We start from the raw sequence: 23,952 nt of genomic DNA, 5'->3' as shown, positions 1-23,952 counted from the left end.
CACATGTTAGCAGTTATCATTTCCTTAATCACTGACAGAGAGCTTCCATTATTTAGTCACAACTTTGCTTATGTGGTGATGTGTCCGGCTAGGGATGAGTCGGCAGCCGGCGCTGAAACTATATATCTGTACTAAGCCCCAGTCATACCGCAGCAAAAGCAGCTTGTCAGTTTAAACTTGGTGTCGAGCCAGCAGCCAAATGAAATCGCCAATAGGCTTTTGAATAAGGTGCTACCCACTAGCCAATCATTGCTTGCAGACCGGCATCCAATAGGATGTGGCCACTGTAAGCCAATCCTGGCTTACCACATCATAGTTCTACCTGCTCCTGGCGTCTGACGTTAGATACCGCCAGGCAGAAAAAACAGGTTTGTTGGTGGAGGGACAAGAAAGAAGATGTCAAGAGTATAGCTCCAGCAGCTGCAGAAGGGACCAGAAGATGGCATGTTTAACAAAGAAGAGCCGGCAGGAGACAGAAGCTGGGGACCAGAGAGTGCTGCTAGTGGTGGATTGCAAAATAGTTAACAAAGTTCCCCACTGTAGCCTCTCCCAACGATTCAGGTAGGCCCCCTGTGAGGCCCATTCATGCTTATCCCCTCCCTAGACCACCAGGGCACTAGGCTTGAGGAAAAAGTCAGGCCTTAGGACTGTGGCGCAATAGGTGAGCCCCATGGCCCGGTACATAATAGAGGGCACTAATCCCTGTAGGTTTATATGCCCCATCCTCAGGTGATTAGTGATCTGGTCCCCAGGCTAGGGTCACTTAGATGCATCTAAGTAGGAAGGCTTAACGCCTGAGGCCCTCGTAATCAGACTAATCTGGAAATTAGGCCCATGCCACGCCATCATGTCCAATTAGGCAGGCCAAAAGTGCCTAAACCTTCTCTTTAAATAAAGTGATCTGATTACTGTAAATGCACACAAGAAGGCAGGCTACAGATCTAAGCATTAAGTAGGAGTGATCTGGACATTAGGCTTAGGTCACTCCAACATGGCCCTGTAGATGGCAGGTCAATAGGATTGAGCCCCATAAATAAACAGGCTCTAGGCATTAGATCCAGGTTACTTCAATTGTATTAATTAATTTAAGGCTGAGCACAGATGAGTGACGCTGGGTATTAGGCGTAGGTAAAAAGGGACTGGATCATCTGGCAGTGGTGTGTGGCTCCCACCCTCTAGGTACAGTATCTCCCATTTACCCTGCAAGAGGAGCGCTGTCAAGCTACCACTTAAACAGCTGCTTACTTGGAAAATTGCCATATTCCCACTAGAAGAGGAGCTGGCCAGCTCTGTATAGGCAGGGGTTTTAAGAGACTGTACTGTATTATTCTTATCTTGTGTAACTGCTATTTCTGTATTATTCTGTGCAGAGTAAACTGTATAGTAGATTGTAGGTTATGTGCCACTACACTCACTGATCTTGTACTGTATGTTAGGTCAGTAAGTTGAGGACCTTGTCTGTTGCAGTTGTGATAGTGAAGTTAGCCATACTTGCCTACTCTCCCGGAATGGCCGGGAGGCTCCCGAAAATCGGGTGACCCTCCCGTCCCCCTGTAATAGCAGGCAAGTCTCCCGATTTTTCAGGTCCCCCCCTGCCTGGTCGCCCACTTAGTGAGTAAAGTGGGCGGCCTGGGCTGTCGGTGACGCGATTCTTGCTGAATCGCGTCATCATAGCCACGTCCCCTGCTGTATAATGCAGATAATAACGGCATTACAGAGCAGGGTGTGTGGCTTAAATGATGCGACACAATAACCCAACCCCCTATGCACATCATAGCCCTGCCTCGCTGAGTCGACCTGGCTGCTTTCTCTCGAAGAAAGTATGAAGTTAGCTTGTGACACACTTAAGTCAGGGTTAGGCCCGTCTGCAGAGTTTATTGTCTTCCTACAGGGATCTGTAAGAAAGTCAGCAGTACAAAGTACAAGAGTAACACTGGTGAGGACCATTTTTGTTTTCCCACCTCTTTTTTTCTGTCTATATTCCTTCTGGGCAGACAGTGGTCTTTGCATTCCAGTGTAAGGTTGAATTTTCACCTGGTCTCTATGGTCATCTCTTTCTCCTAGACCTCCTCCCTCGTGTCAGTCAGGGCCGCTGCAAGATCTCTCTGCACCCTAGGCAAGTTAGGGGTCTAGAGACCCCTAACTTGCAAAAAATCCCACTCACACACCACCACCTCCTGGATGGGAAATGCAGGTGGTCCCTAGGTGGGCTTGTGTGAATTGCATCATTATACGAACTGTATACAGGGAAAAGGCAAAACACTCAAGGACTTCTAAAGTGAATAAGTATAGTGTAAACAAAGTCACAAAACTTTGTGACTCTAGGGGTCATTCCGACCCGTTCGCACGCAGCAGTTCTTTGCTGCTGTGTGAACGTCTCGTAACTGCGCATGCGCGGCGTTTGCAATGCGCATGCGCGTTGTTGCCAGGCGACCACAGTCGCCGGGCAACGATGCTCACAACGAAAAAAGAAGACGCAGCGTCGAATGCAGGAAGATTGACAGCGGAGAGGCAGTTCGGGGCGGATACTCACAGTTGGATGCCGTTTTCGGGGAGTGGTCATACGAATGCAGGCGTGTCCAGGCAAATGGAGGGCGGATGTCTGACGTCAAAGCCGGGAGGAACGTTGCTGGATCTGTCGCACAGGGTAAGTAGCTCCAGCCTAACTCCTAGGTTGCTGGAAACTTTTTTAGCTTAGCAGGGCTGCACAAGCGAACGCAGCCCTGCTAAGCTAAAATACATTCCCCCATAGGCGTGGATTAGTTGATCGCACCAGCAGCAAAAAGTTGCTGGCTACGATCAACTCAGAATGACTCCCTTTGTTCACAATATACTTTCACTTTAAAAGTCCTCGAGGGCCATCTGTTCTTTATATAAACATGCTAGCTGGCATGTTAGAAACTGTATAGGACACTGAGGGCCTGATTCGCTACCGATTGCAGATGTGAGTTTGCACACAGTGGGGGATATTCAATTGTTTGACAAGTCAGTTGGGTGTCTGTTTTTTCCTATCTAACAGACAGGAAAAAACAGACACCCAACCGACTTTTCAAACATTTGAATTCCCCCCAGTGAGCGATTATCGGCAGACTGCGCATGCGCTGCAAACGCATAGTGTAAAATATGATCGCACTGCATATGCAGCCTAATTGTAAAGAGAACGCATTTTGATTGACATGAAGTGACCATTTGTGGGTGGTAACATGGTGTTTGTGGGGAGTGGTTGGGAAAAACGCAGGAATGTTATGGCGTTTTTTAGGGCATGTATCTAATGTCATCTGAAAATGCTTCTTTCAAAAACATGGTGCCAGGTGCGACTGCATTCTCATTGATTTGCGTATGCTGGGATCAGTCGCAATGGATGGTGCTCATGTTTTGCTTATGCATTGCAATTCTGCTAATGCATATGCAGATTTGCTAATGCATCAATGGGTGTCTTTTATTCTTTCTGGGCGGCTCTTCATATATGATTATTAGCAAGAGCAGATTTGTGGAAATTGCGATGTCAGCCTCAGTAGTGCCGAAGTCAAAAATATTACATAGAGAGAACATCCAAGCTCCAAACAGATGAGTCGCTATGCTTGCAAATACGCACAGCGAGCACAGCAATATATAGTAACATATGCATTTACACAGACATGCCATAAAGATATATTCAACACATATTTCATACAGCACATAAATTTAAACATATCAAGCACCAGACATCATAAGGTTTCAAATTATATAATGGAATATAACATCATGTATGTGTATTGTTGAAGCGGAGCAAGATGGACATGTCGTGCTTGGTGTCAAAGTGACCAGATTAATGTGTGGATTCATTTGATGCCTGTGATTAGGTTGTAGCACATTGCCATGAGTAGATATGATTAAATATAGGAATATGAAGTCACTTTTACTGGAACAAAAGGATTTTCAAAGGACCATGTGATGGACAGGAAACCAGAGACCAGCAACCTTGAACAAAAGCCCACACACTGACCAATGACTCATCATGAATGAGAAAGTTCCCTCCCTTAGACCAATAACAAGAGATCTGTACACCCACAACAGTCTCAGTGTATAGGTGATCCCACACAGAATAGTTTCCTGTTCTTCTCCTGGGTCCTGAGTGAGATGGTGTGTTGGTGATACTCTGCTGATGTTAGCTGGTGTTGAGGCAGAGCTAAAGATGGAGGAACTGGAGCGATTAGTGCATAAAGTGCATTGAGGGAGATGGTAATTGTATGCTGGCTGTGGCTGTATTTGAATTAGTTTGTAATAACTGCTAACTGTGTAAATTGTAACCATATAAATATATATATATATATATATATATATACATACTGTACATCTGATATATTGTATACATATCCTTTTAATAACAAATATATACATCAATGAGCTTTGGAACTCAGACAATGTGTGGGTGTATTGTTTTCTCTTATGGGATGTAGTGTTTTGCGATGTACAGTGCACATTTATAGCACATGGTAATAAGATGCGCCTGGCGTCCGCAGTATATATCAGAGCTGGCATTTTAAATATTTATTAGAAAGTAAATTTGACTTTAACAGTAGTGACCCATAGTGAATCAGGCCCTGGCACCATTGTGCTAGGAAAAAATAAATAAATAAATATATATATATATATATATATATATATAAAATGGTAGGACCCAGCGCCTTCTGTGTTAGTGATTTCCAAGTGCAAATTAAATAATAATATGTGTACCACATCAAGTATGCATTCCAGCCTGTAGTGTAGATCTTTCCTTCTACTGGTCAGTTTTCCGGCTTTCTCAGTAGTCCGGTGAATGAACCGTAGGGAAAGTAAAAAACGATAATAGTGCAATATTGCAAATAAGATAAATAGGTGTGCTCATGTATTCCGATGTGTTAAATAATTATAATCGTGCAACAATTTAGATAACACACCCGGTGTTAGGATTTTAGACAAATCGATGTGCCCACAGCCTTAGGTGATTATATATTAATAGTATAATACCCTCAGGACTTGTGCTTCTCATATGTAATAAATTCTTTATGAAGATCTCTTTCTTCTTCCGGGTGGTTAGCAGGAAACCTTAAAAGTAAAATATAGGAGACTGTGGCCCTCATTCCCAGTTGATCGCTCGCTTGCTGCTTTTAGCAGCATTGCGAAGGCTAGGCTGCCGCCCTCTGGGAGTGTATCTTAGCTTAGCAGAATTGCTAACGAAAGGTTAGCAGTTCTGCAATTAAATATTTCCCTGCAGTTTCTGAGTAGCTCCAGACCTACTCCTAGATTGCGATCACTGCAGACTGTTTGGTTCCTGGTTTGACGTCACAAAAACACGCCCTGCTTTCGGCCAGGCACTCCCCCGTTTCCCCATCCACTCCTGTGTTTTCGTCTGGCACACCTGCGCTTTTTAGCACACTCCCGGAAAACGCACACCCAGAAACACCCATTTCCTGTCAATCACTCACCGATCAGCAGAGCGACTGAAAAGCGTCGCACAGCCCTGTGTAAAATTGCATAGTTTTGTATGAAAGTACTTTGCGCGTGCGCCCTGCGGCCCATACGCATGCGCAGAATTGCCGGTTTTTAGCCTGATCGCAATTCTGCTAAAAACGGCTGCAAGTGAACAACTCGGAATGACCACCAATATGGGAGACTATACTCCTACACTCACCTCACACACTTTCTTAACTCGTATAACTTATTGGACCCACTTCAATCAGGCTTTCGCTCCCAACACTCCACAGAGACAGCACTGACTAAAGTAGTGAATGATCTGGTCACTGCGAAGTCTAAAGGCCATTACTCAGTACTTATTCTTCTAGATCTCTCTGCTGCTTTTGACACTGTTGACCAGTCTCTCCTCATACAAACACTGCAATTCCTAGGTCTTCAGGACACAGCCCTCTCTTGGTTCCTATCCTACCTATCTTATCACTTTTTCAGTGTCCGTTTCTCTGAATCCACCTCCTCTTTGCTACCTCTTTCAGTTGGAGTACCGCAGGGCTCAGTCTTAGGTCCTATGCTTTTCTCTATCTATACCTCATCTCTTGGGAAACTAATCAGCTCTTTTGGATTTCAGTATCATCTGTACACAGATGATACTCAAATCTACCTATCATCCTCTGATTTGTCTCTATCTGTATTGGGCCGGGTCACTGAATGCCTCTCTGCTATTTCATCTTGGATGTCATCTCGCCACCTCAAACTTAATATTTCCAAAACAGAGTTAATTATATTTCCACCGGCCAATAGTAGTTACCAACCTGATATTTCTATCACTGTTGAGAAACTCTACAATCAGCCCTACACGACAAGCTCGCTGTCTAGGTGTCATACTTGACTCATAATTGTCCTTTGCTCCCCACATTCAATCTGTCTCAAAATCATGTTAAGTGCATCTAAGAAACATATCCAAAATATGACCATACCTTACACAAGACACTGCTAAAACCCTAATCCATGCTCTCATAATCTCCCGCATTGATTATTGCAATAATCTTCTTACTGGTCTTACAAAGAAGAGACTCTCACCATTACAATCCATTCTGAATGCAGCTGCGAGGCTAATATTCCTCGTTAGACGTTCATCATCTGCAAACCCACTTTGTCAGTCCCTCCATTGGCTACCTGTATTCTACCGTATTCAATATAAAATACTGTTACTTACACACAAGGCTATTAACCATACTACACCAACATACATCTCTTCACTTATCTCAAAATATCTCCCAACCCAGCCCATTCGCTCTTCACAAGATCTATGTCTCTCATCCACACTCATTACTTGCTCCCATGCACGATTACAGGACTTTCTTCGGGCTGCACCCACTCTGTGGAATGCCCTACAACGTACAATAAGACTCTCATCTAGTCTTCAAACCTTCAAGTGTTCCCTGAAAACTCACCTATTCAGACAAGCTACTCAAATTCCAGAACCACTCACATTACCTTCATACAGTAGCTCTCCTATCCAATTATATCCTCACAGTATAGTCCACACATTCCCCACATATTTTCTTTCTTAACTCTTCTTTCCCCTGAACTTGGTTCATCGCTGCTGTGATGTGATATCATGCAGCCCACCAAGAACCTTTACAATCATGGTGAACAACTATGCAATAGATAGCACCTATCCTTGTGTATCAATGCCTATTTCCCCATAGATTGTAAGCTTGCAAGCAGGGCCCTCCTCCCTCTGACTGTTTGTTTTTACTCAGTTTTTTCTTCTAATTGTGTCCAGTTGTAAAACGCAACGGAAGAGCCTGATAGTGCAATACTTTTTCACATTCTGGATAGACAGATTATTATCTCAGATGGAAATGTACAGTACACGACCCACATGGTCATGATGAAGGATACGAGATAGCCCCCTTTTATAATTAAATGACTTGAAGAAAAAAAACTGAATGTAGACATTGAGGCCAAATAACAATACTGGTTTGTTTTGGGGCTTTTTTGGTAAAATTTATTACAATTTAACAAGATTTGTCTGCTACATTTCTTTTTAAAGGAAATAACATGGATAATTTTTAAACCTGTATTTATAGTGTTTTAAGCAAAAAGATGCAAATACAGGTTGAGTAACACTTATCCAAAATGCTTGGGACCAGGAGTATTTTGGATATCGGATTATTCCGCATTTTGGAATAATTGCATACCATAATGAGATATGGTGGCGATGGGACCCAAGTCTAAGCACAGAATGCATTTATGTTTCATATACACCTTATACACACAGCCTGAAGGTCATTTTAGCCAAAATTTGTAATAACTTTGTGCATTAAACAATGTGTGTACATTCACACAATTCATTTATGTTTCATATACACCTAATACACACAGCCTGAAGGTCATTTAATACAACATTTTTAATAATTTTGTGTATTAAACAAAGTTTGTGTACATTGAGCCATCAGAAAACCAAGGTTTCACTATTTCACTCTCACTCAAAATATTCCGTATTTCATCATATTTGGATACGGGATACTCAACCTGTACTATCATGTGATCTACTTTTGTGTTTTGGGAAACAAGACTGGGCTGACTATTTTAAGATTATTTATGAATTTAAGTGCTTTTTATAAGTATGAAATGTTTATCTGCTTCAGGCAATCCGTGTATAAACAACAAGATGGGGCTTGGTTGCCATGACAACAGTAATTAGCACAGGCTTAGTGCCTGCTGTCTATATTAATATATACTGTATAAGATGTTGTCTAAATGTAAGATGCTGAACTGGTATCAATATAATAATTACATCTTTTATGAATTTTAGCATGTATTATGTACTAGCTGTTCTACCCGTTATTCGCACGGGAGTTTCTGTTTTTCAAGGTTGTAAATATAAATGAGTATTAAAAATTTGGTAAATCTATAGAGCTGTAAACTTGAGATGTCAGTAAATATTAATCCATGGTTCTTGGCGGTACCCGAGGAGCACCCATAGCAGATACGGTAGAAAGTGACAGGACCATTTTTGTAGTTTATTAAATTCTACATAATGGAGGTGCAATCCAAATTTTGATTGAATCGTTATTGTTCATGTAATGCAAGCCATACATCAGTTATAATGTCATTATGTAAACCCCCTTTTCATCCCCTTAGGGGAAGTTTATTAAAATTATAATTACATAACTGTCCTATTTCCCACCTGAAGAATACCTATGTTACATTTCAGCTTCCTAACATATCAGGAAGTAAGAGAATTAGTGATGAGTCAGTCAATGAGTGAGTAAGTGACGGCTTTGAATTTATATATGTATATATAATATATGTATGTATATATATATATATATATATATATATGTATATATAAAGTCCCACTTGCGGCACTCCCGTTGTGTGGTCAAATAATTTTTGATCATACACCGGGAGTGCCGCCGGTGAGACTTATATATGGACACCTGTTTGGGGTGTTCTTGGATGGCACCGGGTGAAGTTAAGCATTGGTAACGTTCAAGTGGTGTACATATATATATATATATATATATGTAGTCTATACTGTATATGGGGTCTGGTGGGGATGCTGCCAGTCAGAATACCGAAAGCAGCATCCCGACCTTCATACTACCTTATACCTTATACCTTTCCCTAACCCTCCCTCCCCGCAGCCTAACCCTTCTAGCGTCAGCATTCTGACAAGTGTCGGGATTCTTGCTCTGGTATGCTAAACGCTGGCATCCTATCCACCAGGATGCCAACTATATCCTTTTAATTATTTGGGTATACATTACATACATACATACTGTATACACTGTACGCACAGATATGCCTATATTTGTATGCTCCTTATTGTGTTCCATCCTCCCATCTGTAAGTTCATTACTGACCCCCCCCCCCTCCTCCATGTGTACTGTATTGTGCCCTAGTGCTTGTGTTTTCCTTATTATGCGGTTTAAAAGCGCAAACCACCCATCAGGGGGTAGAAGCTGTACTGTCTGTGGTCAGAAACCCCCGTGGGAAACTTACCTTAAGTTGTTTTCTTGTTTTTCTCTCGTCATTGGCAGGATTCCTCATGCAGGCAGCAGCAGCATTACAGCGACTCTGCAGGTGCAGACATGTAGTCAGGTGCTGCTTGCTGCTGGAGAGCTGGGATTCAGGGGACTGGAGGTGGTGCATCAGAACTATGAGGAGCTGTTGTGGGCGTGTCCCTCAGGAGCCATAATTACATCCGCATTCTGTGTGCCTTAACATGACTTGATGTTACATGTATTGGCACAGAGGAAGCGCTGAGGTACTTTGTGGTACAGCCTGATAGCAGTGGCTGCACCTAATTAGACTCACAGCAGCAGCCAGCACAGTGTAAAAGGAGGAGGCCGTTCCTCCTTTTACACTGAACCAGGACCGTCCGCTATCCGTACAGCCTGAAGGTGAGAAAGTGCAGACAATGTAAGCCATTAACAACACCAGCACAGCAGCAGGCAACCCCACATCCCCACAGTCCTGTTACACTTAAGCTAGGTACACACTATACAATTATTGGGCTGATTTGCCAAAAATTGGAGAACGACCAAAGTAATTGCATAGTGTACATTTCGCCGATAATTCGGGAAACTCTGGCCCACACACACATGAACAATCGATTTTCCGGTCTATCGTCCCAAACCAAAAATATCTGCCACAATCTCCAGATATTGAGCAGTGTGTGCGTTCTCAATAATCTGCCCATATTTCCTATGTTTTCCTCTCACTATATCATCCTACTTGTGGGCAGGCATATGCAAATGCAGTGTGCTGTGGCAGAAAATTGGTAACTTTCAAAATTAAATCTTTTAGTCTGTAGCTCAGATATTGGTGCCTACAATTTCCTCAAAAATTGTGTGATTGTTGGGCTGATCAAAAAAATCTGATAGTGTGTACCTAGCTTAGCCTTGAGGACAGTACAATAGGCCCTAAAAGTTGTGAGAAATAAGTATATCTAAAATTGTAGTGTCAGTGACTGTTCTCTGTAGTTTGTGGATGATCATGAAAAGACAATAGTACTATAATGTTGTAGCCTGGACAACTAGTGATGAGCGGGTTCGGATCCTCGGGATCCGGACTCGCCCGAACTTCACCTTATTTTGCACGGGTCCGAGCAACTCGGATCCTCCCGTCTTGCTCGGTTAACCCGAGCGCGCCCGAACGTCATCATCCCACGGTCGGATTCTCGCGAGATTCGTATTCTATATAAGGAGCCGTGCGTCGCCGCCATTTTTCACTCGTGCATTGGAGATGATCGTGAGAGGACGTGGCTGGCGTCCTCTCAGTTTCTATGTTCAGTGGGCTGCAAATTGTGCTGCAAATATCTGTGCTCAGTGTGCTGCAAGTGCAAATATCTACGTTCTTTGCCTGAAAAACGCTCCATATCTAACTGTGCTCAGTGTGCTGCAAATATCTGTGCTCAGTGTGCTAATTGCTTTATTGTGGGAACTGGGGACCAGAAGTATTATATAGTAGGAGGACAGTGCAATGTTTTGCTGACCAGTGACCAGTGACCACCAGTATTATACGTTCTCTGCCTGAAAAACGCTCCATATCTGTGCTGCATTGTAGTATATAGTAGGAGGACAGTGCAGAATTTTGCTGACCACCAGTATAACTATATATATAGCAGTACGGTACAGTAGTCCACTGCTCTACCTACCTCTGTGTCGTCAAGTATACTATCCATCCATACCTGTGGTGCATTTCAGTTTTGCACAGTTTGCTGACCACCAGTATATACTATAAAGCAGTACAGTACAGCAGGCCACTGCTCTACCTACCTCTGTGTCATCAAGTATACTATCCATCCATACCTGTGGTGCATTTCAGTTTTGCACAGTTAGCTGACCACCAGTATATACTATATAGCAGTACAGTACAGAAGGCCACTGCGCTACCTACCTCTGTGTCGTCAAGTATACTATCCATCCATACCTGTGGTGCATTTCAGTTTTGCACAGTTTGCTGACCACCAGTATATACTATATAGCAGTACGGTACAGAAGGCCACTGCTCTACCTACCTCTGTGTCGTCAAGTATACTATCCATCCATACCTGTGGTGCATTTCAGTTTTGCACAGTTTTCTGACCACCAGTATATACTATATAGCAGTACGGTACAGTAGGCCACTGCTCTACCTACCTCTGTGTCGTCAAGTATACTATCCATCCATACCTGTGGTGCATTTCAGTTTTGCACAGTTTGCTGACCACCAGTATATACTATATAGCAGTACGGTACAGCAGGCCACTGCTCTACCTACCTCTGTGTCGTCAAGTATACTATCCATCCATACCTGTGGTGCATTTCAGTTTTGCACAGTTTGCTGACCACCAGTATATACTATATAGCAGTACGGTACAGAAGGCCACTGCTCTACCTACCTCTGTGTCGTCAAGTATACTATCCATCCATACCTGTGGTACATTTCAGTTTTGCACAGTTTTCTGACCACCAGTATATAATATATAGCAGTACGGTATAGTAGTCCACTGCTGTACCTACCTCTGTGTCGTCAAGTATACTATCCATCCATACCTGTGGTGCATTTCATTGATTTGTGCCGTATGCTACTGTCTCACCCGACTACCTCCAGTATATTTATTTCTGGAGGCCTTGGGTGACACACTGGCACACGGCATAAATTTTCCTCCTCTCTTTTATTTAAAGAAGTATCTCCTCAAAGAATGTTTTTGTACATTTGAATTACGATGTCACTTTAAGAACATCATATTTTTATTATTATTATTATTATCATTCTTTCTAATATGTATGCAAAATTGACTATCCTCTAAATATCTTATAACGAAACTCATAATGTAATTTATAATCTAATTATTTTTGAGATGTTAGAAGAAAGTTTTTGATCTCTTCATATTTTTTTGTTTTTCTAAAATGAATAATAATAAAAGATAAGGATTTCATTGAGCCCATTGAAAATATTTAATATTTTTGGAACCAATAGATGACTAATTATCGATATGTTTTAGAATATCATAATTTGTGTATTTTGCAGTAGTTTTTTTACATTTATATTTAGACCTATGTATCCTTTATATTTATATTTATATAATTCTCTTTTGTATATACATCTTAGTTATACAATATACCTGTTTAGTCTATTTTAACAAGAGACCTGTGTTTGGAATTAATCTAATTGCACAGCTGATCATGATTTCTTAATTAATGGGGTATATATACTCGTGCTAGCCACCATTTGTTCATTCATTTCCTTCTGATGAAACGGCCAGTGCTGCAGGCCGAGAAACGCGTTAAGGTACTCCATTGAAGGATTCCACCTGACTGCCACATTCTCCTGACACTTTTTGAGCTGTGTACACTGAGTGGAATATAGCCGCAACCAAACGGACATTTCTCCAGCGGCGAGACAATCTGCCTTCTCACTACACTGTGCAGTTGCACACCCAGATCGGTGCAGCGCTCACAGCGGAGAAGTATAGCCGCAACCAAACGTATATTTCACCAGCGGCGTGACTAGCTGTACTTCCACTGCATCGAGCCGCTGCATACCCGGCTCAGTACAGCGCTCTCAACGGAGACGCTCCTCCATCAGGTGACACACTACAAGAATAATTGATTTATTTATACCATCACCATCTATTCATTATACATCAATACAGCGCCGGTGTCCGCATTTCCAACACTGGACTCTGCCCGCTTGGCTCAATTGAGCCGTCTCTGACACTAATGAGGCTTGTATGTGCATAAGGAGAGGAGAGACCGTACATTTCAACAGTGACTTCTAACAGAGGTACCTCTTAACAGTCTCCCACTTACATGTATTTCAGTTCGTGGACGCACGGCTGAAAATTATGAAGCATCAGTGCAATTTTTAATCAAGGTCCAAAAGACTTTCTTTACATACATTGGTTCAGGAGATATATTGCAGTCATATTTATTAATATACACCTATGTGATTTTTCACTATTATATTGTTTCAATGCTTTATTAGGCTATTTCATGAATTTTATTTTTATTAATGTGTTTAATAAAACACTGTTTTATTAATAAATGTATATATTAGACTCATTCAGCGCTCCCATTTCTTTTTTCCATAATATTTTTGATCCATTGTTGGGGCTGCCCGCCCACAACTGGTGAGCAGCCGTCTGAATCTAATTGGAGTGTGTGTGTACTGTGGAGCGCCAATTCTTTGTGTATACTTTTTGGTTTAATTCCTATTTTTGGGCATTTTTGGCAGCTCCACAACTACACAGCACCCCATATTGTTGTGCATTTACAATATACAGTGGTTTCACACACAGGTCTTTTGCTTTGCATGTATATAGATTGATATTATTCTATTTATAGACAGGTTTTCTTTAATTTTCAGTGGGCTTTTATATAAGAAACTTTTTTTGTTTTTCCGTTATTTAATAACGTTTAAATGTCTCAATTAAGATGTTTAAGTGAACGCCTGGAGCGTAGACAAAAGTATTTACATGATGAAGGTAAAGAGGATTATTGTGAGGATCACAGTGATACCACCAGTGACATGTACAAACTATTTAATAAATTAGAAGATCTATCATTAATTGAAACTAGACACTGGTGGTACCAAGTGACCTTACAAAAATACCTTGATAGAGACATGATTCCCAGAGGTTTGAGGATATTTAAATCTTGTTCATTCAAAGACGATCCTGTCTTTGCATCTGAATGGGAAATCATTCTTGATCAATGTTCAAAAAACCTCATACGCCTCTTGATTAGGTATAGAGAACAAAAAGTTAATAAAATACAGAAAGAAATTGAAGAAGTACAACATGCACTTGCCCCTTTTTCAAAACATGAAAATTTTGATCATAGAGATTCTAAATTAAATAAAAAAATTGAAGACTTTGAGAAATCATTAATACAGACCAAAGATAAAAAACTTGTTAGAGACAGGGAGGACTATGCAAAAGGTCAGGTTAGAACATATAATAAAAAGAGGATTGGGAGTTATTCCCATCAGATCTCCCAACAGACAATTAGATCCCCAGGGAGAATTAGAAATAGAGACCCATGGCCTCACAGACAATACCATGATGGGTCAAGAGACAGACATTATCCCTCTAGATCCCTGAGGGACAATTTCTCTCCCTATAGAGAGAATTACAAGAGAAAAAGTTGGTCTCACCCCAATAGATTTGCACCCCTTGCAGATAGGTCCTGGTCCCCACAGGGAGCCTATGAAAGTGCAGAGAAGAACTATGATAACAAGAGACCGCCCAATCATTCTAAACATTATTCCAACACATCATCCTCTTTTTTAGAAAGAGGTCCAACCTCACACTCACCAAGAGCACGAACTGCTCAAACACCCAGAGACCACTTCCAGTCACTTCCCACACAAAAAAGAGGAAGAGACGAGGATGTAGAGGAGGGGGGAGACGAAGATCACAGAAAATCCACAAAGAATGTGAGATGGAATTAAGATCACCTTCTACCATCTTTAATCTTTCAGATAAAGTTTTAAATGATTCTGAAAACAAACTATTGTCAAAAGGTTTGAAATTCGCACCTCAAGCAAAACCCAATTTATTTACACTCTTTGTGGATTTAAATAAATATATTTGTACCTTAAGTAGGAAAAGATACTTTTGCATTAAATCCTTACACAAGCAAGAAATTAATGCTTTACCAATAGTACTTGACAAGAATGATACACTAGCATTAGATATGTTAGAGTCTCTATGAAGAAAATGAAAATAAAGATACTACCGTGAGATTATTTGACATTACAGGTCCTCCTAAAAAGATTTTCAAAAAACCCTCAGATTTTTATCCTCTACAACACAGAGGACCTTTTTTGGAAAGTTTTTACACTACAACTCTCAATGACTTCTGAGACTTGTGCACTAAAGCAGAAAAGGTGGGATTTAGAGATAATTTGACCAAGGCTGAAAGAAAAGCCTTGAAAGAACTTATTAAAGATAAGAGCATTACTATCAAGCAGGCTGATAAAGGCGGAGGCCTGGTTTTACAAAACACTGCGGACTATTTAGCTGAAGCCTCTCGCCAATTGAATAATCCTCTTTTTTACAATAAATTGGTATCCAATCCTACTTTTTCTTTTAAAGATAAATTAATTTCATTATTAAATTTGGCCTTGTTTATAGGTTTTTGAAAGTCGATTATCCCATCATTCCAATTTATTACCACCTGCCTAAAGTGCACAAGTGTCTGAAGTCTCCACCAGGGAGGCCCATTATATCGGGCATAGGTTCACTAACCACCAATCTTTCTGCCTATGTTGATGCACATTTACAAAAATATGTGACAGCCCTTCCTTCATATATACAGGACTCTGCACATTTCCTTAGACTTATAGAATCTATTACTTGGAAAGATTCTTACATTTATCTCACTTGCGACGTAGAGTCACTTTACAGCAACATTCCACATGAATTTTGCTTGATGGCCATCAATCACTTTCTTCATAGAGATCACGAAATTGATTCTGATTTGAGAGATTTTTTACTCCTCTCAATCAGATTCATTCTGGAACACAACTATTTCACTTTCAACTCACAATTTTTTCTTCAGGTGTGTGGGACGGCCATGGGGACCAGGTTTGCCCTTAGCTATGCGAACCTCTACATGGGCCTCTTTGAAGAGAGGCACATTTGGGGTGGCGCTTGTGGGGGGGACCTGGTCCTCTATGGCCATTATATCGATGACATTTTTATTATTTGGGATGGGGACGGTCAATTGATACCGGAATTTATGAGATCACTCAACTCTAACACTTTTGGTTTGAAATTTACACATTCTTTTAGCACCAGTCAGATTAATTTTTTAGATATTTTACTCACTATCAATGATTGTAAAATAAACTCCACCACATACACTAAAACTGTTGATTGTCACAATTATCTGCATTATGACAGCAGTCACTTTCGACCCTGGAAGGATAACATTCCGAAAGGACAGTTCCTCCGACTTAGGAGGAACTGTTCCACTGAATCTGATTTTCAGTCACAAAGTAAAGCTCTATATACGTCCTTTGTCAAACAAGGCTATCCTCCTTCACTGTTAGATGGAGCCTTGCGAGAAATTTCCACTGTTTCAAGAAGTTCTATCTTATTTAAGAAAAATAATTCTTATTCAAAGACTAAAGTTGAACGTCCCTCTGCTTTCATTAATCAATATAATTCTTCTTCCAAGGAAATTAAAAATATAATATCTAAGAATTGGTCCCTTTTGCGTAGTGATAAATATTTAAACTCAGTACTCCCTGAACATGGTAATGTCACTTTTAGAAAAGCAATGTCACTCAAACAGAAACTTGCTCCTAGTATGTTCACTCCATATGCTATATCAAATACAGTTGAACCTGTTCAAAATAAGCTAAATTGGTTGCCCCCTAAGCCTAAAGGTTTTTTTAAATGTGGTAGAGATAAATGCATGACTTGCAAACATGTGGTAAAAAATAGTAGTAAGTTAGTCTCCCATACTACTCAAGAAACATTTGAAATACTAGATTTTTTAAATTGCCAATCACAATATGTAATCTATGTGGTCCAATGTAGGTGCGGATTACAGTATGTGGGTAGGACTATTAGAACTGTTAATACCCACTTTCTAGAACATAGGAGAAATATTCTCAAAGGTGTACTGTCTAATAGTTTGTCCCAACACATTTATAGATGTACACAGGGATCAATAGAAGATGTGACCATTATGGCGATTGAGAATATAAATTTTACCAAAAGAGGAGGAGATAGGTACAACCTCCTATGTAAACGTGAGGCTTTCTGGATTTTCAAACTTAGCACATTATGCCCCGAAGGTCTTAACGATACAGTAGAATTAAATAATGTATGATTATCTTGACAGATAGGGTATGCTATCATATGTTTTTTTACATATGATAGTCTTATCAATAAGAAGATACAAGTATTATCCATTCTTGGTATTCCATTGATTTGTGCCGTATGCTACTGTCTCACCCGACTACCTCCAGTATATTTATTTCTGGAGGCCTTGGGTTACACACTGGCACACGGCATACATTTTCCTCCTCTCTTTTATTTAAAGAAGTATCTCCTCAAAGAATGTTTTTGTACATTTGAATTACCATGTCACTTTAAGAACATCATATTTTTATTATTATTATTATTATTATTATTATTATCATTCTTTCTAATATGTATGCAAAATTGACTATCCTCTAAATATCTTATAACGAAACTCATAATGTAATTTATAATCTAATTATTTTTGAGATGTTAGAAGAAAGTTTTTGATCTCTTCATAATTTTTTGTTTTTCTAAAATGAATAATAATAAAAGATAAGGATTTCATTGAGCCCATTGAAAATATTTAATATTTTTGGAACCAATAGATGACTAATTATCGATATGTTTTAGAATATCATAATTTGTGTATTTTGCAGTAGTTTTTTTACATTTATATTTAGACCTATGTATCCTTTATATTTATATTTATATAATTCTCTTTTGTATATACATCTTAGTTATACAATATACCTGTTTAGTCTATTTTAACAAGAGACCTGTGTTTGGAATTAATCTAATTGCACAGCTGATCATGATTTCTTAATTAATGGGGTATATATACTCGTGATAGCCACCATTTGTTCATTAATTTCCTTCTGATGAAACGGCCAGTGCTGCAGGCCGAGAAACGCGTTAAGGTACTCCATTGAAGGATTCCACCTGACTGCCACATTCTCCTGACACTTTTTGAGCTGTGTACACTGAGTGGAATATAGCCGCAACCAAACGGACATTTCTCCAGCGGCGAGACAATCTGCCTTCTCACTACACTGTGCCGTTGCACACCCAGATCGGTGCAGCGCTCACAGCGAAGAAGTATAGCCGCAACCAAACAGATATTTCACCAGCGGCGTGACTAGCTGTACTTCCACTGCATCGAGCCTCTGCATACCCGGCTCAGTACAGCGCTCTCAACGGAGACGCTCCTCCATCAGGTGACACACTACAAGAATAATTGATTTATTTATACCATCACCATCTATTCATTATACATCAATACAGCGCCGGTGTCCGCATTTCCAACACTAGGACACTGCCCGCTTGGCTCAATTGAGCCGTCTCTCTGACACTAATGAGGCTTGTATGTGCATAAGGAGAGGAGAGACCGTACATTTCAACAGTGATTTCTAACAGGTACCTCTTAACAGTCTCCCACTTACATGTATTTCAGTTCGTGGACGCACGGCTGAAAATTATGAAGCATCAGTGCAATTTTTAATCAAGGTCCAAAAGACTTTCTTTACATACATTGGTTCAGGAGATATATTGCAGTCATATTTATTAATATACACCTATGTGATTTTTCACTATTATATTGTTTCAATGTTTTATTAGGCTATTTCATGAATTTTATTTTTATTAATGTGTTTAATAAAACACTATTTTAATAATAAATTTAAATATTAGACTCATTCAGCGCTCCCATTTATTTTTTCCACGGTACAGAAGGCCACTGCTCTACCTACCTCTGTGTCGTCAAGTATACTATCCATCCATACCTGTGGTGCATTTCAGTTTTGCACAGTTAGCTGACCACCAGTATATACTATATAGCAGTACGGTACAGTAGGCCACTGCTCTACCTACCTCTGTGTCGTCAAGTATACTATCCATCCATACCTGTGGTGCATTTCAGTTTTGCACAGTTTGCTGACCACCAGTATATACTAGTGATGAGCGGGTTCGGTTCCTCGGAAACCAAACCCCCCCGAACTTCACCCATTTTACACGGGTCCGAGGCATACTCGGATTCTCCCGTATGGCTCGGTTAACCCGAGCGCGCCCGAACGTCATCATCCCGCTGTCGGATTCTCGCGAGATTCAGATTCTATATAAGCAGCCGCGCGTCGCCGCCATTTTCACTTGTGCATTGGAATTGTTAGGGAGAGGACGTGGCTGGCATCCTCTCCGTTTTTATTCATTGTTGATGCAAATATTTGTGCTTGCTTTGTATTATTCATATAGGAGGAGTACAGTGCAGAGTTTTGCTGATCAGTGACCAACAGTTTTATCCGTTCTCTGCCTGAAAAAAACGCTCCTTATCCGTTATCTGTGCTCAGTGTGCTGCATATATCTGTGCTCACACTGCTTAATTGTGGGGACTAAGGAGCAGCAGTATTATATAGGAGGAGTACAGTGCAGAATTTTGCTGACAGTGACAACCAGTATACGTTGTCTGCCTGAAAAACACTCCATATCTGTGCTCAGTGTGCTGCATATATTTGTGCTCACACTGCTTAATTGTGGGGACTGGGGAGCAGCAGTATTATATAGGAGGAGTACAGTGCAGAGTTTTGCTGACAGTGACCACCAGTATACGTTGTCTGCCTGAAAAACACTCCATATCTGTGCTCAGTGTGCTGCATATATTTGTGCTCACACTGCTTAATTGTGGGGACTGGGGAGCAGCAGTATTATATAGGAGGAGTACAGTGCAGAGTTTTGCTGACAGTGACCACCAGTATACGTTGTCTGCCTGAAAAACACTTCATATCTGTGCTGCATTGTAGTATATAGTAGGAGTACAGTGCATAATTTTGCTGACCACCAGTATATAATATATAGCAGTACGGTACAGAAGGCCACTGCTGTACCTACCTCTGCGTCGTCAAGTATACTATCCATCCATACCTGTGGTGCATTTCAGTTTTGCACAGTTTGCTGACCACCAGTATATAATAATATATAGCATTACGGTACAGTAGGTCACTGCTGTACCTACCTCTGTGTCGTCAAGTATACTATCGATCCATACCTGTGGTGCATTTCAGTTTTGCACAGTTTGCTGACCACCAGTATATAATATATAGCATTACGGTACATTAGGCCACTGCTGTACCTACCTCTGTGTCGTGAAGTATACTATCCATCCATACCTGTGGTGCATTTCAGTTTTGCACAGTTTGCTGACCACCAGTATATAATATATAGCATTACGGTACAGTAGGACACTGCTGTACCTACCTCTGTGTCGTCAAGTATACTATCCATCCATACCTGTGGTGCATTTCAGTTTTGCACAGTTTGCTGACCACCAGTATATAATATATAGCATTACGGTACAGTAGGCCACTGCTGTACCTACCTCTGTGTCATCAAGTATGCTATCCATCCATACCTGTGGTGCATTTCAGATTTGCACAGTTTGCTGACCACCAGTATATAATATATAGCATTACGGTACAGTAGGCCACTGCTGTACCTACCTCTGTGTCGTCAAGTATACTATCCATCCATACCTGTGGTGCATTTCAGTTTTGCACAGTTTGCTGACCAGTATTATATAATATATAGCATTACGGTACAGTAGGCCACTGCTGTACCTACCTCTGTGTCGTCAAGTATACTATCCATCCATACCTGTGGTGCATTTCAGTTTTGCACAGTTTGCTGACCACCAGTATATAATATATAGCATTACGGTACAGTAGGCCACTGCTGTACCTACCTCTGTGTCGTCAAGTATACTATCCATCCATACCTGTGGTGCATTTCAGTTTTGCACAGTTTGCTGACCACCAGTATATAATATATTGCATAACGGTACAGTAGGCCACTGCTGTACCTACCTCTGTGTCGTCAAGTATACTATCCATCCATACCTGTGGTGCATTTCAGTTTTGTACAGTTAGCTGACCACCAGTATATAATATATAGCATTACGGTACAGTAGGCGACTGCTGTACCTACCTTTGTGTCGTCAAGTATACTATCCATCCATACCTGTGGTGCAGTTCAGTTGTGCGCAGTATATATAGTAGTAGGCCATTGCTATTGATACTGGCATATAATTCCACACATTAAAAAATGGAGAACAAAAATGTGGAGGTTAAAATAGGGAAAGATCAAGAACCACTTCCACCTCGTGCTGAAGCTGCTGCCACTAGTAATGGCCGAGACGATGAAATGCCATCAACGTCGTCTGCCAAGGCCGATGCCCAATGTCATAGTAGAGAGCATGTAAAATCCAAAAAACAAAAGCTCAGTAAAATGACCCAAAAATCTAAATTGAAAGCGTCTGAGGAGAAGCGTAAACTTGCCAATGTGCCATTTACGACACGGAGTAGCAAGGAACGGCTGAGGCCCTGGCCTATGTTCATGGCTAGTGGTTCAGCTTCACATGAGGATGGAAGCACTCATCCTCTTGCTAGAAAAATGAAAAGACTTAAGCTGGCATAAGCACAGCAAAGAACTGTGCGTTCTTCTAAATCACAAATCCCCAAGGAGAGTCCAATTGTGTCGGTTGCGATGCCTGACCTTCCCAACACTGGACGGGAAGAGCTTGCGCCTTCCACCATTTGCACGCCCCCTGCAAGTGCTGGAAGGAGCACCCGCAGTCCAGTTCCGGATAGTCAAATTGAAGATGTCACTGTTGAAGTACACCAGGATGAGGATATGGGTGTTGCTGGTGCTGGGGAGGAAATTGACAAGGAGGATTCTGATGGTGAGGTGGTTTGTTTAAGTCAGGCACCCGGCGAGACACCTGTTGTCCGTGGGACAAATATGGCCATTGACATGCCTGGTCAAAATACAAAAAAAATCAGCTCTTCGGTGTGGAATTATTTCAACACAAATGCGGACAACAGGTGTCAAGCCATGTGTTGCCTTTGTCAAGCTGTAATAAGTAGGGGTAAGGACGTTAACCACCTAGGAACATCCTCCCTTATACGTCACCTGGAGCGCATTCCTCAGAAGTCAGTGACAAGTTCAAAAACTTTGGGTGATAGCGGAAGCAGTCCACTGACAACTAAATCCCTTCCTCTTGTAACCAAGCTCCTGCAAACCAAACCACCAACTCCATCAGTGTCAATTTTCTCCTTACACAGGAAAGCCAATAGTCCTGCAGGCCATGTCACTGGCAAGTCTGACGAGTCCTCTCCTGCCTGGGATTCCTCCGATGCATCCTTGAGTGTAACGCCTACTGCTGCTGGCGCTGCTGTTGTTGCTGCTGGGAGTCGATCGTCATCCCAGAGGTGAAGTCGGAAGACCACTTGTACTACTTCCAGTAAGCAATTGACTGTCCAACAGTCCTTTGCGAGGAAGATGAAATATCACAGCAGTCATCCTGCTGCAAAGTAGAGATGTGCACCGGAAATTTTTCGGGTTTTGTGTTTTGGTTTTGGGTTCGGTTCCGTGGCCGTGTTTTGGGTTCGAACGCGTTTTGGCAAAACCTCACCGAATTTTTTTTGTCGGATTCGGGTGTGTTTTGGATTCGGGTGTTTTTTTCAAAAAACCCTAAAAAACAGCTTAAATCATAGAATTTGGGGGTCATTTTGATCCCAAAGTATTATTAACCTCAATAACCATAATTTCCACTCATTTTCAGTCTATTCTGAACACCTCACACCTCACAATATTATTTTTAGTCCTAAAATTTGCACCGAGGTCGCTGGATGACTAAGCTCAGCGACCCAAGTGGCCGACAAACACCTGGCCCATCTAGGAGTGGCACTGCAGTGTCACGCAGAATGGCCCTTCCAAAAAACACTCCCCAAACAGCACATGACGCAAAGAAAAATGAAAGAAAAAAGAGGTGCAAGATGGAATTGTCCTTGGGCCCTCCCACCCACCCTTATGTTGTATAAACAGGACATGCACACTTTAACCAACCCATCATTTCAGTGACAGGGTCTGCCACACGACTGTGACTGAAATGACTGGTTGGTTTGGACCCCCACCAAAAAAGAAGCAATTAATCTCTCCTTGCACAAACTGGCTCTACAGAGGCAAGATGTCCACCTCATCATCATCCTCCGATTCATCACCGTGTACATCCCCCTCCTCACAGATTATCAATTCGTCCCCACTGGAATCCACCATCACAGCTCCCTGTGTACTTTGTGGAGGCAATTGCTGCTGGTGAATGTCTCCATGGAGGAATTGATTATAATTCATTTTAATGAACATCATCTTCTCCACATTTTCTGGAAGTAACCTCGTACGCTGATTGCTGACGAGGTGAGCGGCGGCACTAAACACTCTTTCGGAGTACACACTTGTGGGAGGGCAACTTAGGTAGAATAAAGCCAGTTTGTGCAAGGGCCTCCAAATTGCCTCTTTTTCCTGCCAGTATACGTACGGACTGTCTGACGTGCCTACTTGGATGCGGTCACTCATATAATCCTCCACCATTCTTTCAATGGAGAGAGAATCATATGCAGTGCCAGTAGACGACATGTCCGTAATCGTTGTGAGGTCCTTCAGTCCGGACCAGATGTCAGCATCAGCAGTCGCTCCAGACTGCCCTGCATCACCGCCAGCGGGTGGGCTCGGAATTCTGAGCCTTTTCCTCGCACCCCCAGTTGCGGGAGAATGTGAAGGAGGAGATGTTGACAGGTCGCGTTCCGCTTGACTTGACAATTTTCTCACCAGCAGTTCTTTGAACCCCTGCAGACTTGTGTCTGCCGGAAAGAGAGATCGAAGGTAGGTTTTAAATCTAGGATCGAGCACGGTGGCCAAAATGTAGTGCTCTGATT

The sequence above is a fragment of the Pseudophryne corroboree genome, chromosome 5, assembly GCF_028390025.1.
Source record: "Pseudophryne corroboree isolate aPseCor3 chromosome 5, aPseCor3.hap2, whole genome shotgun sequence".
Taxonomy (NCBI): Eukaryota; Metazoa; Chordata; class Amphibia; order Anura; family Myobatrachidae; genus Pseudophryne; species Pseudophryne corroboree.
Note: the sequence above shows the minus strand (reverse complement) of the source record.